General features: G+C 44.7%; 1 pseudogene; it reads right to left on the reverse strand.

Moving 5' to 3' along the window:
• Positions 1-2,155: 2,155 nt before the first annotated feature.
• LOC115162160 (voltage-dependent anion-selective channel protein 2-like) lies at positions 2,156-7,426 on the reverse strand (annotated as a pseudogene).
• Positions 7,427-19,086: the final 11,660 nt, after the last annotated feature.

The raw sequence follows: 19,086 nt of genomic DNA on the forward strand, positions 1-19,086 counted from the left end.
GAGTCTTCCTGGGTATGACGCTACAAGCTTGGCAACCTTGTATCTGGGGTGTTTCTCCCATTCGTCTCTGCAGTACCTCTCATTCTCTGTCCGTTCTCTGTTGGATGGGGAGCGTCGCTGCACAGCTTTTTTCAGGTCTCTCCAGAGATGTTAGATTGGCTTCAAGTCCGGATCTGACTTGGCCACTCAAGGACATTCAGAGACTTGTCCTGAAGCCACTCCTGCGTTGTTTTGGCTGTGTGCTTAGGGTCATTGTCCTGTTGGAAGGTGCTCCTTTGACCTAGTCTGAGCACTCTGGAGCAAGTTTTCATCAAGGATCTCTCCATTCAGCTTTCCCTTGATCCTGACTAGTCTCCCAATCGCTGCCGCTGAAAAACATCCCCACAGCATGATACTGCCACCACCATGCTTCACCGTAGGGATGGTGCCAGGTTTCTTCCAGATGTGACGCTTGGCATTCAGGCCAAATAGTTAAATATTGGTTTCATCAGACCAGAGAATCTTGTTTCTCATGGTGTGAAAGTCCTTTAGGTGCCTTTTGGCAAACTCCAAGCGGGCTGCCGTGCATTTTACTGAGCAGTGGCTTACGTCTGGCCACTACCATAAAGGCCTGATTGATGGAGTGCTGCGGAGATGGATGTCCTTCTGGAAGGTTCTCCCATCTCCACAGAGGAACTCTGGAGCTCCGTCAGAGTGACCATCGGATTCTTGGTCGTCTCCCTGACCAAAGCCCTCGTCCCCTGATTTCTCAGATTGGCCGGGCAGCCAGCTCTAGGAAGAGTCTTGGTGGTTCCAAACTTCCTCCATTTGAGAATGATGGAAGCCACTGTGTTCTTGGGGACCTTCAATGCTGCAGACAGTTTTTGGTACTCTTCCCCTGGTCTGTTCCTCAACACAATCCTGTCTCGGAGCTCTATGGACAATTTCTCTGACCTCATGGCTTGGTTTTTGCTCTGACATGCACTGTCAACTGTGGGACCTTATATAGACAAGTGTGTGCCTTTCCAATTCATGTCCAATCAATGGAATTTACCACAGGTGGACTCCAATCAAGTTGTAGAAACATCTCAAGGATGATCAATAGAAACAGAATGCACCTGAGCTCAATTTCGAGTGTCATAGTAAAGGGTCTGAATACTTATAAGGTATTTCTGTTTGTTATTTTTAATAGATGTGTCATTATGGGGTTTTGTGTGTAGATTGATGAACATTTTTATTTAATCCATTTTAGAACAAGGCTGGAACGGAACAAAATGTGGATAAAGGGAAGGGGTCTGAATACTTTCGAATGCACTGTATTCTGCTCTATTTATGCTCAGATTTGTAAATGCTAATTGGCATCAAAAGTAGACATGAAAAACTACAAATCCCTTTAAACTCCTGCACATCAGCTCTAGCTGATACCTTTGCTAACAGGTATTGTGTCCATTTTAAACTTGCACAAGACAGTTCACAGAATTGTCCATGTTTCCGGCACCGACAGAGATAGCCGCCTCGCTTCACGTTCTCAGGAAACTGTATGGGCCTCGCTTTGTCCACGGGGACATTGTCAGTGCCACGTTCAAAGTCACTGAGCTCTTCACTAAGGCTATTCTACTGCCAATGTTTGTTTATGGAGATTGCATGGGGGTGTGCTCGATTTTGTACACCTGTCAGCAATGGCTGTGGCTGAAATAGCCGAATCCACACATTTTAAGGGTTGTCCACATACATACTTGTGTGTGTATATATAGTGTGTCTTCATGTAACCCTCTTCATATTGTCCAATCCAATGAGCCAAACCACTAAAGCAGATGTAAAAGATGCAGAAGGAATGCTCTATTTGAGGAGGATATTTTTCACTAGTGGTACAACACAGTATAGGGCTACATGACTGAATAAATAGCAGACCTAGTAGTACTTGGCTACTGTAGAACACACAGGATGACTGACTACCAACCAACTGAAAGGAAATGACAGTGGCTAATGGTTTGGGGATCCATCTAACTGACAGAACTGAGGGCTATGTTATGTATGTTGTTACTTTAGATTAGATTCATCCCTTTCCTTTGAGACATCCCTTAAGGGTTGTTTGGCTGGAAATACATCTGGCCAAATTCTTCTATTCCGTCAAATATTAAATATGACGACTTCACTGGACAGGTTAGCTAGATACTTATGCCTCTAGCTCCAGGCCCAGTCCCAGTTTGTGGCCACCGGTGTTGATGCTCTTGCCATCGACCAGTGCAGACAGGGTGAGTTTCATACCTGGCCGCAGTGTCTGGGTGTAGCTAACTCCTACCAACCTGGCATTGTTAACTTTAGCGGATATGAGGCACTGGAGTCCAGCTGGTACTTGGCAGCGATGCCAAAGCAGATGCTGCCTGCTGTCCAGACAAGGTTCACAGCTGTCTCCAGCTTGTCATTCACCTTCTGGTAGATGGACTCTCCAAACTCTGTGCCATCGTTAACATTGGTGTGTAGCTGTAAGTCTCATGTCTTGTAGCTGACAGCAAAGTTGCTCTGGGTCATTTTGGACTTGGCTGTGTCGAAGGTCATCTGGTAGCCAGCCAGCCATCCCACGTACCTGGCCACCGCTGCCCCATGCATGGCCGGGCCGGCAAAGTCAGTCTACATCCACTCCCAGGTTGACATATTCACACTTATAGGCAGTCTTCACCTTCCCACTCTTCTTGCCAGAATTTGGTGAGAATTGGGTGTTGAACGTAAGTTCCGGTCCTTTGGTTGCCTGATCTTCAGTGGTGATCTCAGTCCCCAGAGTGTGGTCTGTGGTCCACTTCTCTTTAAACGTCAGACCGTAATCACCCCATTTGTCTCCAGGGTGCCATTGACTTTTCTAGTGTCAGTGTTGGACGAGCCAGAGGTTTTGAATTCTACTCCATTTGAAGACTTGGTCTTGACATCAAGTTTCACCTATCCAAAAGCATATACTTTGTTGAAGATGTCCTTTGCAGATATGATGGAGGGACAGACATACTTCTGGAAGTTTTGAAGGAATATTATAACTTTGCTTCAGTTGCTTGGAGCTTTGCATTGGTGCAGATAGTTGTTTCCAGGCTGTATCTGACACCACGACACAGTCCTGTGGTCCAGCTGGAGGGCGATGAAGGAGCGCAGAGTTCGCCACTCAGTTAACAGGCAGAGAGGGGTAAGAATGGAGAGAACGAAAGCAGGTGAAGAACAGATGTGTGAAGAGGTGCCGTGGCGGTGAGGGGTGTTTGCAAGGCAGACCGAATGAATGTTTTCGCTGCTTGTGAAAAGAGAAAACAAGTAGGGATAAGGAAACAGGGAGAGAAGGCGTACAGCTATTCTCCAGGGGTCTGTGCTTTTGTGAGGCAGCAGACAAATGCAAAGAACGTCAGCACCCAACACATGTTCACCACCAACACACACTAATGCTGCAATATGTCTCCCCATGACCACCAGTCTATGAGTTGTCCTAGTGGAAGGCCTGTACGCTGTGGAAGGGGGCGCTAAACCAAAGCAACACTGACACAGATATTAACTAGCTAATCACCACCGTACAATCAGATCTAACCATCCTAAAGAAAGACATGTCCATAATTAAAGATGCACTATGCATAAATCACTCTGCCATTTCCTGGATGCTAAAATTCTAATAATTTGCCTAATTTCAGTTTGTGACAAAACAAGCAAGTGTAGTGTTGAGAATCATTGTACCATCTAAATCGCTGTGAAATATATTTTCCATAACCAAAAGTATTGTATTTTCAGCTGTTTGAAGCTGGTGTACAAAACCGAAAGTAAGACGCAAAAACAAACCACAGGAAGCATAGCAATAGGGCACATAGAACAGATCTACTGCTTGGTCGGGTCGCCCAAAAGTTTACATATTGCAGCTTTAAGCAAACTTTTCTTTTACAATCAAACATTTTTTATTTTTTTTATTGGTAATGCATGGGCAGTCATTTCCCCTCAAACACTCTATGGTCTCTGTGGAGGAGAACTGAACTGACCTTGAACCTTGACACTGACCTACAGTATTTTTCCTCTCCAGAACCCAGAGGACGGTTACAGCAGGTTGGAAGCGTTGGATCATGATAGGAGACCACCAGCAGCTGCCCCCCGTCATTAAGAACATGGCCTTCCAGAAGTACTCCAACATGGAGCACCCTCTTCGTACACCTGGGTACCCACCGTTGACCTGGATGACCAGGGACGTGCCTGTGCCAGGTGGGTTAGGCGCACTGGGGACATAACAGTGAATATGGTTAAAACAGAAATGCTCAGTACATATTGCATTGCATTGCTTGCTGTTTGGGGTTTTAGGCTGGGTTTCTTTTTAAGCACCTTGTGACATTTGCTGATGTAAAAAGGGATTTATAAATAAAAACGTTTGATTTGATATTGTTTTATTATCTATAATCAAAGAAACATGTCTGAACATATACAAAATATTTCTGAAATGTGAAAATACTTTATCATGCGGTTTTTGATCATCAAACATTAGTGCAAAAATATCAACACAATATTTGGTTAGTGTGTATGACGTCTTTTAATCCTTTTAAACATAAGATGAGATGAAAATAACTAGTCTGTTAGCCAATTAAAAAACCCTGGCTATGTCCATGATCCAATAGTTGCTAAGTACCAGTTGATACACGTGAATACGGTCATGTCTCCCTGGCTAATTGTCTAGTCAGTTGAGTAGTTGAGTGGATAGTCACTTGAGTTTATATTACCTCTGGTGCCCTCTATGTATACTAACTAACATGGACGCTAAGCTAAAGTGGTGAATAGTGAATCTCTTTAATGCTAATACTATGTTGGCTCTCCCTAACCATAGGAATGAATGGTGAATCTTTCTCTTATGCTAATGCTAACATGGTTCTCCATCTCTCCTCCAGTCTCCTCCAGTCTGTAATCTATATAATTGGCGCTATAAGCAGCTAGGGAACCTGCCCCACGTACAGCTGCTGCCCCAGTTCCAGGCCCCTAACCCTGGCCTGACCTTCGACTTCCAGCTCCTCAACGTGGAGGACTTCAATGGAGTGGGAGAGTCAGAGCCCAACCCTTACTTCTACCAGGTTAATAACACACATATACACAGAAACACACACATATAAACAGGAACATACACAGGAACACACGCACAGTACCAACAGGGTTGGGTAGGTTACTTTCTAAATGTAATTCGTTACAGTTACTAGTTACCTGTCCAAAATTGTAATCAGTAACTTTTGGATTATTCATACTCAGTAACGTAATCTGATTACGTTCAGTTACTTTTAGATTACTTTGCCCTTAACGGGCGTTAGAAGAAGACAAAAATGTATGTTACCAATTGACAGACATCTTTTGCAGGATAAATCAATGTTAAAGTTTACATAGCTGGCCATATATGGATGTTCAATTTTACTTCATGGGTTTGTTATGTAGGCTTCTTCTAACCCATCACTTTCTACTACATATAATAATACAATTAAATTATATCTATATCTCCTATCACTATAAGATTCCATATGTGTTATTTCATAGTTTTGATGTCTTCACTATTATTCTACAATGTAGAAAATAGTAAAAATAAAGAAAAACCCTCCAATGAGTAGGTGAGTCCAAACTTTTGACTGGTACTGTACACAGCAACACATGCACACGTACACAGCAACACACGCACATGTACACAGCAACACACGCATACATACACAGGAACACACACACAATCATTCCACATACACACTCACTCTGCAGAGTAGCAAAGGATATTGTTCAATGATTCATTAATTTAAACCATAATGGATCCGGGACAAGTCCAGTTGATATATTAATTTCCTAGCGCAACGCTAACACTGGAGCCACTCAGGACAGGCTAGTGATTTGTCCTTTGGACAAGCAGCCAGATTGTCTTTCCTTATAGAGCGGCTCGCTCAGGAGTGTCCTGAAGTTGCTCATTGTTGGTTAAATAAGGACCATGTCTCTCGGTCTGGACATGTTAAATGAGGAGCTTATAGAGTAGCTTGCGAAAGAATTCACCCCCCTTGGCATTTTTCTAATTTTGTTGCCTTACAACCTGGAATTAAAATATATTTTGGGGGGGGTTTGTATCATTTGATTTACACAACATGCCTACCACTTTGAAGATGCAAAATATTTTTTATTGTGAAACAAACAAGAAATAAGACAAAAAAACTGAACTTGAGCATGCATAACTATTCACCTCCCCAAAGTCAATACGTTGTAGAGCCACCATTTGCAGCAATTACAGCTGTAAGTCTCTTGGGGTATATCTCTATTAGCTTGGCACATCGAGCCACTGGGAGTTTTGTCCATTCTACAAGGCAAAACTGCTCCAGCTCCTTCAAGTTGGATGGGTTCTGCTGGTGTACAGCAATCTTTAAGTCATATCAAAGATTCTCAATTGGATTGAGGTCTGGGCTTTGACTAGGCTATTCCAAGAAATGTAAATGTTTCCCCTTAAACCATGGGGGGTTTAAGGGAAACATCCCACCATCATCAAAAAGGAGCATGTTCAAAGTTTTGGATATTTTTTTATAACCCAACCCTCATCTGTACTTCTCCACAACTTTGTCCCTGACCTGTTTGGAGAGCTCCTTTGTCTTCATGGTGCTGCTTGCTTGGTGGTGCCCCTTGCTTAGTGGTGCTGCAGACTCTGGGGCCTTTCAGAACAGGTGTATACATACTGAGATCATGTGACACTAAGATTGCAGACAGATAGTGTCACATCCTGACCAGTAAAGGGGTTATTTGTTATTATAGTTTGGTCAGGACGTGGCAGGGGGTATTTGTTTAGAGTGTTTCGGGGTTTGTTGGGCTATGTGTTTAGGTAGAGGGGTGTTTGTTTAGAGTGTTCCGGGGTTTTTGGTTATGTTCTATTTTAGTATATTTCTATGTTCTGGTCTAGTCTTTTTAGTTCTATGTTTAGGGTTATTGGATGTACCTTCAATTGGAGGCAGCTGTTCCTCGTTGCCTCTGATTGAAGGTCCTATATAGAGGGGTGTTTTTGTAATGGGTTTTGTGGGAAGTTGTTTTTGCACTGCTGTGTTAGCCTGCAATACTGTTCGTTCGTTCGTTTTCTTGTTTTGTTTTTGTAAGTGTTCTAATAAACGTTATAATGAGCACTCAACCCGCTGCGCCTTGGTCCACTATATACGACGACCGTTACAGAACTTCCCACCACCAATGGACCAAGCAGCAGGGTAAGGAGCTGGAGAAAAGCTATCGGGAGTCGTGGACCTGGGAGGAGATCCTAGCCGGAGAGGGACCATGGAAAAAGGCTGGAGAGGACCGGGACTGTTATATTGGAACACGATTGGCATGGAAGCCTGAGAGGCAGCCCCAATATTTTTTTTGGGGGGGGCACACGGGTAGTTTGGCTGGGCCAGAGTTAAGCCCCAAGCCAACTCCCAGTGCTTACCGGAGGCAGCATGTTACTGGTCAGGCCCCGTCCTATGCGGTGATGCGCACGGCGTCGAGGCCGAGCATTCACAGGCCGGTGTGCGTGGTGCCAGCGTCCCGCATTTGCCAGGGGGAAGCGGGCATCCAGCCAGTAAGGGCGGTGCCAGTACTGCACTTGAGACCGCCAGTGCGCCTTCACGGCCCAGTGTATCCTGTTCCCACTCCTCGCACTAGCCCTGAGGTGCGTGTATCCAGTCTGGCGTCTCCAAAGCCAGCACCACGCACCAGGCCTTCAGTGCGTCAGCCCAGTCCAACTCGTCCTGTTCCCGCTCCTCGCACTAGCCTTGGGGTGTGTGTTTCCAGTCTGGCACCTCCAAAGCCAGCACCACGCACCAGGCCTCCAGTGCGTCAGCCCAGTCCAGCTCATCCTACTCCTGCTCCTCGCACTAGCCCTGAGGTGCGTGTTTCCAGTCTGGCACTTTCAAAGCCAGCATCACGCACCAGGCTTTCAGTGCGCAGTCCTCGTTCAGTGTGTCCGGCAACAGTGCCCCTTCCAGAGTGTCTGGCGACAGTGCCTCGTCCAGAGTGTCCGGCAAAAGTGCCCCGTCCAGAGTGTCCGGCGACAGTGCCTCGTCCAGAGTGTCCGGCGACAGTGCCTCGTCCAGAGTGTCCGGCGACAGTGCCCCATCTAGAGCTTCCGGCGACAGTGCCCCGTAGAGAGACGGCCCACAGTCCGGAACCGAGAGAGACGGCCCACAGTCCGGAACCGAGAGAGACGGCCCACAGTCCGGGTCCGAGTGAGACGGCCCACAGTCCGGAACCGAGTGAGACGGCCTACAGTCCGGAACCGAGTGAGACGGCCTACAGTCCGGAACCGAGTGAGACGGCCTACAGTCCGGAACCGAGTGAGACGGCCTACAGTCCGGAACCGAGTGAGACGGCCTACAGTCCGGAACCAAGTGAGACGGCCTACAGTCCGGAACCGAGTGAGACGGCCTACAGTCCGGAACCGAGTGAGACGGTCTACAGTCCGGAACCGAGAGAGACGGCCTACAGTCCGGAACAGAGAGAGACGGCCTACAGTCCGGAGCCGAGAGAGTCGCCCTACAGTCCGGAGCTCCCAGAGTCGCCCTACAGTCCGGAATCGGCGCAGCGAGAGTCGCCCTACAGTCCGGAATCGGCACAGCGAGAGTCGCCCTACAGTCCGGAATCGGCGCAGCGAGAGTCGCCCTACAGTCCGGAATCGGCGAAGCGAGAGTCGCCCTACAGTCCGGAATCGGCGCAGCGAGAGTCGCCCTACAGTCCGGAATCGGCGCAGCGAGAGTTGCCCTACAGTCCGGAATCGCCGCAGCGAGAGTCGCCCTACAGTCCGGAATCGGCGCAGCGAGAGTCGCCCTACAGTCCGGAATCGGCGCAGCGAGAGACGTGCTTCAGCCCGAGGTCTACAGCGACGCGCTTCAGCCCGAGGTCTACAGCGACGTGCTTCAGCCCGAGGTATTCAGCGGGGGTGGACAGGTTAGGTGGGGGACTAAGGCCAGAGCCTGAGCCACCTCCACAGTAGGAGGATTGGGGAGGGGGGGGGCGTGTAGCACGTGAACCGTCAGTGACGGTAGCCACCCTCCCTTCCCTTCCTTTAGTTGGGGGGTTTATTTTTGTGTTTATTTTTTGTGTGAGGTGCATCCGGGGTCTGCACCTTTGGGGGGGGTACTTTCACGTCCTGACCAGTAAAGTGGTTATTTGTTATTATAGTTTGGTCAGGACGTGGCAGGGGTTATTTGTTTAGAGTGTTTCGGGGTTTGTTGGGCTATGTGTTTAGGTAGAGGGGTGTTTGTTTAGAGTGTTCCGGGGTTTTTCGTTATGTTCTATTTTAGTATATTTCTATGTTCTGGTCTAGTCTTTTTAGTTCTATGTTTAGGGTTATTGGATGGACCTTCAATTGGAGGCAGCTGTTCCTCGTTGCCTCTGATTGAAGGTCCTATATAGAGGGGTGTTTTTGTAATGGGTTTTGTGGGAAGTTGTTTATGCACTGCTGTGTTAGCCTGCAATACTGTTCGTTCGTTCGTTCGTTCGTTCGTTTTCTTGTTTTGTTTTTGTAAGTGTTCTAATAAACGTTATAATGAGCACTCAACCCGCTGCGCCTTGGTCCACTATATACGACGACTGTTACAGGTAGACTTTATTTAACTAATTATGTGACTTCTGAAGGTAAATGGTTGCACCAGATCTTATTTAGGGGCTACATAGCAAAGGGGGTGATTACATATGCACGCACCACTTTTCCCTTTTTGATTTTGTAAATTTTTTTTAAATAAGTATTTTTATTTTTTTTCACTTCACCAATTTGTACTATTTGGTTACCAACGTCCATTACATGAAATCCAAATAAAAATTAATTTAATTTACAGGTTGTAATTCAACAAAATAGGAAAAACGCCAAGGGGGATGAATTATTTTGCAAGGCACTGTATGTCTCGGTCTGGACATGTTAAATGAGGAGCATGTGTCTCTCGGTCTGGACATGTTAAATGAGGAGCATGGATGTCTCGGTCTGGACATGTTAAATGAGGAGCATGTATGTCTCGGTCTGGACATGTTAAATGAGGAGCATGGATGTCTCGGTCTGGACATGTTAAATGAGGAGCATGGATGTCTCGGTCTGGACATGTTAAATGAGGAGCATGGATGTCTCGGTCTGGACATGTTAAATGAGGAGCATGGATGTCTCGGTCTGGACATGTTAAATGAGGAGCATGGATGTCTCGGTCTGGACATGTTAAATGAGGAGCATGGATGTCTCGGTCTGGACATGTTAAATGAGGAGCATGGATGTCTCGGTCTGGACATGTTAAATGAGTAGCATGTATGTCTCGGTCTGGACATGTTAAATGAGGAGCATGTATGTCTCGGTCTGGACATGTTAAATGAGGAGCATGGATGTCTCGGTCTGGACATGTTAAATGAGGAGCATGGATGTCTCGGTCTGGACATGTTAAATGAGGAGCATGGATGTCTCGGTCTGGACATGTTAAATGAGGAGCATGGATGTCTCGGTCTGGACATGTTAAATGAGGAGCATGGATGTCTCGGTCTGGACATGTTAAATGAGGAGCATGGATGTCTCGGTCTGGACATGTTAAATGAGGAGCATGTGTCTCTCGATCTGGACATGTTAAATGAGGAGCATGGATGTCTCGGTCTGGACATGTTAAATGAGGAGCATGGATGTCTCGGTCTGGACATGTTAAATGAGGAGCATGGATGTCTCGGTCTGGACATGTTAAATGAGGAGCATGGATGTCTCGGTCTGGACATGTTAAATGAGGAGCATGGATGTCTCGGTCTGGACATGTTAAATGAGGAGCATGTGTCTCTCGATCTGGACATGTTAAATGAGGAGCATGGATGTCTCGGTCTGGACATGTTAAATGAGGAGCATGGATGTCTCGGTCTGGACATGTTAAATGAGGAGCATGGATGTCTCGGTCTGGACATGTTAAATGAGGAGCATGGATGTCTCGGTCTGGACATGTTAAATGAGTGTGTCTCGGTTGTGTGTCTTGGTTTCTCCTCTCCGTTTGGCTGTTGCCATGTTCAAGCGCCTCAAGGGAACTGACCACAACTCTCAAATCTCACCCCCTTACACACACTTGTCCCGAGACCAGAGGGGTAAAGTGGCCCCCACCACAAGCCCTCCTCTACACACACACACACACACACACACTTGATCAGAGGGGTGAATTGGACACTGGAGAGGCGATAGTGCCAGTGTTTGGTGAATGCCTGTCAAAGCAGTACACAAACGGCCGTCTTCCCCCCTGCCACAAGCACACACTCCAGCTCAAGGCACTCCATTGAGCACTAGCAACATGAGACCTAGCCAGCAGCAATCTATCCCCCTTTCTCTTTGGCATGGCTCATTTGCTAAAGTACATGTGCGTTAATACTCCAACCCCTCAAGCTCATTGTTGGTGCCCCTGCTCTGCACTTGCACTGTTCTGAAACGAGTCATAAAGGAAAATGTTTTCCCTTATTTATCCACATCTCGGATAGTTGGAAAATGACGTGCATCACATCATACACATTGTACGGTTGTGATGTAAAGTAGACCCCCTTAATTTAAGCAACAAAGCCCGAGGGGGTGTGGTATTTTGACCATTATAAACTGGTTGATTTGAGCCCTGAATGCTGATTGGCTGAAAGCCATGGAATATCAGACCGTATACCACGGGTATGACTAAACATTTATTTTTACTGCTCTAATTACGTAGGTAACCAGTTTATAATAGCAATAAGGCACCTCAGGGGTTTGTGGTATATAGCCAATATACCAAGGCCTAAGGGCTGTCTCCAGGCACTCAGTGTTCCGTTGTACTTAAGTACAGCCCTTAGCAATATTGGCCATATACCACGAACCCAGAGGTGCCTAATTGCTATTATAAACTGGTTACCAACATAAATGGAACAGTAAACAGGTATTTCTGTGTCATACCCATGGTATATTTAAGTGATAGTGCCCGAGAAGCCGGTGTTTGGAGGATATATTCGTAGAGGGCCGGCAAACCGTGCCAATATATCCTCCAAACACCAGCTTCGACGGCATTATCACTTTTGTACAACGGGTTACCAACATATTCAAATAATGATTAACATTTTTATTAACGTTATTTTTATTAATTTATTCATACTATTTCATCCTTCCACAAGATATAGTCCCAAAATAAATCTAGGGTTGCTACCCAAGCCGACTGGTCATTCGTTCTACACTGCGTGCACAATTATTAGGCAAGTGAGTATTCTGATCTTATCATTATTTCTATTCACATTTTCGAACTCCAAACCATATAAACTTGAATGCTTATTGGATTTAATCATTTTCAGGTGATATGTATTTGTGTAATGAGGGAGGGTGTGGTGAAAGTGAATAACACCTTATATCAAGGTGTGCATAATTATTAGGCAGCCTCATTACCTCAGGTAAAATGGGCCAAAAAAGAGATTTAACTGACACTGAAAAGCCAAAAATGTAAAATGCCTTTCAGACGGATGCGATACTCTTTAAATAGCTAAACTATTGAGGCGTGACCACTGGACAATCAAACGTTTTGTTGCGAATAGTGAACTGGGGCGCAAAAAAATGCATGAGGAAGAAAAGGCGCAAATTAACTGCAAAAGACTTGAGAAGAATTAAACGTCAAACTACCAGGAACCCATTGTCCTCCAGTGCCACCATATTCCAGAACTGCAACCTACCTGGAGTGTTCAAAAGTACAAGGTGTCAAGTGCTCAGAGACATGGCCAAGGTAAAGAAGACTGAAACAAGACCACCACTGAATAAGATTCACAAGTTGAAGCGTCAAGATTGGGCAAAGAAATACCTGAAGACAGATTTTTCAAAGGTTTTATGGACAGATGAAATGAAAGTGACTCTTGATGGACCAAATGAATGGGCCTGTGGCTGGATCAGTAATGGACACAGGGCACCACTTTGAGTCAGGTGCCAGCAAGGTGAAGGAGGGGTACTGGTATGGGCTGCTATCATTGAGGATGAGGTAATTGGACCTTTTCGGGATGAAGATGGACTGAAACTCAACTCGCAAACCTACTGCCAGTTTCTGGAAGATTCTTTCATCAAACAGTGGTACAGGAAGAAATCCTCCGCATTCTAGAAGGCCATGATCTTTATGCAGGACAATGCTCCATCACATGCATCCAAGTACTCCACTTGGCTAGCCAGCAAGGGCCTCAAAGATGCCTGAATAACGACCTGGCCCCCTTCTCAAATTGAGATTTACAGTGAGGGAAGACAATACACCTCTTTGAACAGCATTTGGGAGGCTGTGGTTGCTGCTTCAGTGAAAATTGATCGTGAACAGATCAAGAAACTGACAGACTCCATGGATGGAAGGCTCATGGCAGTTCTTGAAAATAAGGGTGGCTATATTGGTCACTGAATATTTTTGGAAGGCCAAAAATGTTATATAATTGTCATTTTGTGTTACTTATCTGTTACACTTACTCTATAAATTGAGAATCAACAAGTGAGTTGAGAGAAATTATTTTTTTAATTTAGTTGCCTAATAATTCTGCACACTAATAGTTGCCTAATAATTGTGCACACATATATTTCCCTGAGAAAGACAAAACTCACTTTTCCTTTGTTAAACATTCAGGTTTGAGGTTCAATAACATTTTGGATTGACTGAGAGCATTGTGTTTGTTCAACAATAAAATTAATCCAGAGGAATACAATTTGCCTAACAATTGTGCACGCAGTGTACTGGTTCGGTTGCCAGAGACGCAACCAGTCATTCAGTCTTTTTGTTCTGTATCTATGTACGCAATCCAGTCTTTCGTTCTAAATATTCCATTGCCATACACTCGGGGCTCTGGTTGTGATTCAGCCTGGAATCGAATCAGGATCTGTAGTGACACCTCTAGCACTGAGATGCAGTGCCTTAGACCGCTGCGCCACTCAGGAGCCCATTGATGAGAAAGTCTGATGGAACAGACTTAATGGGCATTTTAACGTCGTAGATTTAGCTGGTGGTAACTTGTGGAATAGACACCGGCTGGAATGCGCTTTTAACCAATCAGCATTCAGACCCACCCATTGTATAATGGCTGATATACACACGGCTGAAATGCTGTTCGAGCCAATCAGCATCCAGGACCCCAACTACCTGGTTTATAATATTCAGTAGATCACTGATGGGACCCAGGGGAAGATTGAAATCACTGGTCATTTGAAAAGGTTAACATTAGATGGATTATTTTAGCATGTGTGTATTTACCAGTACATTACATTCTCAGTATGTTTCACTCAGCCCTGATTCTACGGTAGTTCAGCTGAGGTCTTAACTCTCATTTTCCTTTTAGGTGTAGTGTGCCACAGCCACACGCTCTTTCACTCCCTCCCCAATTGTATTCCCTCTTTACTTCACATCTCCCTCAGTTACTCAGCCACGTGCCAGTCCTGGGCCGTTACACTCAACCTGAGGCGATGGGCTGAGGCAGCTGTTGCCATGGTTACTGAGTTCTCTTGCGTTTCGGCACATAAGATCACATTTGTGTTAAGCAGAGACATGAGAGAGACAAGCATACTGGAGACATCACACACACACACCAGGGTTTCCGTTAGTCGGCAATTGCTGGTTTCCCCCCCCTCCAAAAATGACCCCTCCCCCCCAAAAAAAATCCCATTGCAAAATAATAGTTTTTATTCATTGATGGAAATAACATTTGACAGTCATGCTTATCTGTCTATAGGTTCATTTTCAAGTTTAATGTAATTCAATTGGCCTGTGTGTATTTTCCTTAGTCATCATGTATCTTATTTATCCAACACAACTATGCACAGGATACAGAGCCTATTTTAAGTGGGATTTCTCCTGCAGCTCCTCAGTTGGTTGCTGCTGGAGAAGTTTTGGTGCACGATTTGAAAAGAGCTACTATATTTATTTCTCAACTGGTAATTTAAGGCTCGCCTCCCATTCACCATTCAACAGGCTATCAGCACGTCACCCACCACTTTACAATATGAGCTGGAGGCACTATGCATTTTGAAAACATACTTAATTGTTCGAAACCTGAGTGTTGTATTTCATATTGTGATGCATGTTTTACCTTGCTTCAAAGTAGCCTATAGGCAAAATCCCACCATGGAAACGTGGAGGCAATTATTTTATAAAGACTTCAAATGCGGCGCGTGAGTTTCAAGTTTGGAGAAGCTTACAATTTATCCTACCATTCTGAGAGCCAGTTATGATTTTCATATGATCATTTTCGTGGAACAGTTTCATTTCAATAATAACTTTTTCATTTCTCAAAATCAAGAAATTAGTGCATGGAACTCATAGCCTATAGACAAATGCAGCAGTAGGCCTATAACTTCCGTTGCTTTTTCACCACGAGGATTGATTATCGAGGGGGAGATTTGAAAAGATTTTTCAAATAGCTTACTGTGAGGAATATTATCATTCGCAATGGATGTAAAAAACTAAAACAACATTCCAACAGTAGGCCAGGTAATTCTGTGCATGCTCAGGCGTGCGAGCTCCCTCAACATTATCAGGACAGAGAAACCAGAAACACTCATTTCTCACATGGAGCATTCCAAACGAAAGACCAAAAAATGGACAAATCTTATAAATTATGGTTATGAAATTAACCAAAACTTGTTTCTCACAAGTGTAGCAGTTTGTCAACTCTGTAAACACCGTTTCCACTCCGAGAACAGTAAACTACTGTAATTAATACATGCATTAAGATCAATTTATGTAACCAAATGACCGGTATTAAAACCTGTTTAGGATAGGGGGCAGTATTTTCACGGCCGGATGAAAAAAACGTACCCGATTTAAACTGGTTACTACTCTTGCCCAGAAACGAGAATATGCATATTATTAGTAGATTTGGATAGAAAACACTCTGAAGTTTCTCAAACTGTTTGAATGGTGTCTGTGAGTATAACAGAACTCATATAGCAGGCAAAAACCTGAGAAAATTCCAAGCAGGAAGTGGCCTGTCTGAGAATTTGTAGTTCTTCTTTTGATTCTCTATCGAAACTACAGTATCTGTGGGGTTACATAGCACTTTCTAAGGCTTCCATTGGCTCTCTAAAGCCTTCAGAAAGCAGATTGAGGCGTCTCCTGTCTCTGGGCAGAGTATAGTAGCTCAGTTTCTCAGTGGTCTGCCTGGTGACAAAGAGATTGGATATGCGCGTTCACACGAGCACGCTGTTTTTTCTTTTCCTCTTTGAATGAATACACTATTGTCCGGTTGGAATATTATCGCTATTTTACGAGAAAAATACCATAAAAATGTATTTTAAACAGCGTTTGACATGCTTCTAAGTACGGTAATGGAACATTTTGAATTTTTTTGTCTCGAAATGTGCTCGCGCGTTACCCTTTGGATAGTGACCTGAACGCACGAACAAAAAGGAGGTATTTGGACATAACTATGGATTATTTGGAACAAAAACAAAATTTCTTGTGGAAGTAGCAGTCCTGGGAGTGCATTCTGACGAAGAACAGCAAAGGTAATACAATTTTTCTAATACTAATTCTGAGTTTAGTGTGCTCCGAACTTGGCGGGTGTCAAAATAGCTAGCCGTGATGACTGAGCTATGTACTCAGAATATTGAAAAATGTGCTTTCGCTGAAAAGCTATTTTAAAATCTGACATAGCGATTGCATAAAGGAGTTCTGTATCTATAATTCTTAAAATAATTTATGTATTTTGTCAACGTTTATGATGAGTAATTTAGTAAATTCACCGGAGGTTTTTGGTGGGAATACATTTTCTGAACATCACACGCCAATGTAAAAAGCAGTTTTTTGATATAAATATGAACTTGATTGAACAAAACATGCATGTATTGTATAACATAATGTCCTATGAGTGTCATCTGATGAAGATCATCAAAGGTTAGTGCTTCATTTAGCTGTGTTTTGGGTTTTTGTGACATATATGCTTGCTTGGAAAATGGCTGTGTGATTATTTTGGTCTATGTACTCTCCTAACATAATGTAATGTTTTGCTATCACTGTAAAGCCTTTTTGAAATCGGACAATGTGGTTAGATTAACGAGTCTTGTCTTTAAAATGGTGTAAAATAGTCGTATGTTTGAAAAATTGCATTTTTTTTTAGGTTTTGTATTTCGCGCCACGCTGTTCCATTGGATATTGGCTAGACGTTCCGCTACATTTACTACTGGTGACAGACACTATATATAAAAGTATGTGGGCACCCCTTGAACTTAGTGGATTTGGCTATTTCAGCCACACCCATTACTGACAGGTGTATAAAATCGAGCACACAGCCATGCAATCTCCATAGACAAACATTGGCAGTAGAATGGCCTTACTGGAGCGCTCTGTGACTTTCAACGTGGCACCGTCATAGGATGCCACCTTTCTAACAAGTCAGTTCATCAAATTGTTGCCCTGCTAGAGCTGCCACGGTCAACTGTAAGTGCAGTTATTGTGAAGTGGAAACGTCTAGGAGCAACAACGCCTCAGCCGGGAAATGGTAGGCCACACAAGCTCACAGAACGGGACCGCCGGGTGCTGAAGCACATAGCGCGTAAAAATTGTCTGTCCTCGGTTGCAACAGTCACTAACGAATTCCAAACTGCCTCTGGAAGCAACATCAGCACAATAACTGTTCGGCAGGAGCTTCATGAAATGGGTTTCCATGGCCGAACAGCCGGCTGGAGTGGTGTAAAGCTCTCCGCCATTGGACTCTGGGGCAGTGGAAACACATTCTCTGGAGTGATGAATCGCGCTTCACCATCTGGCAGTCCGAAGGACGAATCTGGGTTTGGCGGATGCCTGGAGTACACTACCTGCCCCAATTCATAGTGCCAACTGTAAAGTTTGCTATAGGAGGAATAATGGTCTGGGGCTGTTTTTCATGGTTCAGGCTAGGCCCCTTAGTTCCAGTGAAGGGAAATCTTAACGCTACAGTATACAATGTAAGTGAGCGCATGGAACCCTTAATTCTAGATGATTCTGTGCTTCCAACTTTGTGGCAACAGTTGGGGGAAGGCCCTTTCCCTTTTCAGAATGGCAATGCCCCATTGCACAAAGCGAGGTCCATACAGAAATGGTTTGTTGAGATCGGTGTGGAAGAACTTGACTGGCCTGCACAGAGCCCTGACCTCAACCCCTTCGAAAACCTTTGGGATGAATTGGAACACCAACTGTGTGCCAGGCCTAATCACCCAACATCAGTGCCCGACCTCACTAACGCAGAAATTTTCCAACATCTAGTGGAAAGCCTTCCCAGAGGAGTGGAGGCTGTTATAGCAGCAAAGGGGGGACCAACTCCATATTAATGTGTATGTAATGGGGAAAAAGGGCAAATAATTCACACAATGAAACAATGAATGTGCTAGGATTGGCGGGAGACAGCTGAGCAATTCTGGAGAGACTCGCCTATATCTTCGCCACACACCCTTCCCTTTCTTGTCTCAATATTTAAAATTATAGTCCTACTCAAGACATCTTCACACGTATTTTAGATGCTCTCACTGACAGCCGCAACTCAATAATGGATTATGCACCCAATGCATATGGGTCCGGTAAATTTCTCAAATGGCTGGTAAATTAAAATCTTCCAGGTCACATTGTCCGGTATCACATTTTCCTAACGAAAACCCTGGCGTGCGCACACACAGATGGTCTGGTGGGTGGATGTGTGTGTCCATTGGTGCTTATGTGTATCTTACTGCGTGTCTGTGTCTGTGTGTCTCTGGGCTACAACTTGGGGCCCAGAGTGTTTCCTGGTCAGATCACATGGTCAGGAAAATCTGGCAGAAGTCATATTAACAGGGTCCATGTCATTTGAGCCAGGTAAGGGGAAGTCAGGGGGAACAGAAAGAGGTGGTGCAGTGTTTTGATGGGATTCCATGGCTGATTGTCTAGCAAAGGTCCAGGCTGTGTGAGTTATTCCACCCCACCCTGCTCTGTTATTCCACCCTGTTATTCCATCGTGCCCAGCCTTAATTGAAACTGGATTAATAATGCATACTGTTGGAAATTTGTAATTTCATTTTGGCAACATTTGGAGGGCAGATCATTCTCCATTGTGGAAGCACTGCCTCCAGGGTGCGTTTCAGTGTGTGTATGCGTGCGTATCTCAGTCTCAGTCTCAGTGTGTGTGTGTGTGTCTCCGTGTGTGTGCTTGTGGTATATTATAGCCTTT

Source organism: Salmo trutta, chromosome 25, assembly GCF_901001165.1.
Source record: "Salmo trutta chromosome 25, fSalTru1.1, whole genome shotgun sequence".
Lineage (NCBI taxonomy): Eukaryota > Metazoa > Chordata > Actinopteri > Salmoniformes > Salmonidae > Salmo > Salmo trutta.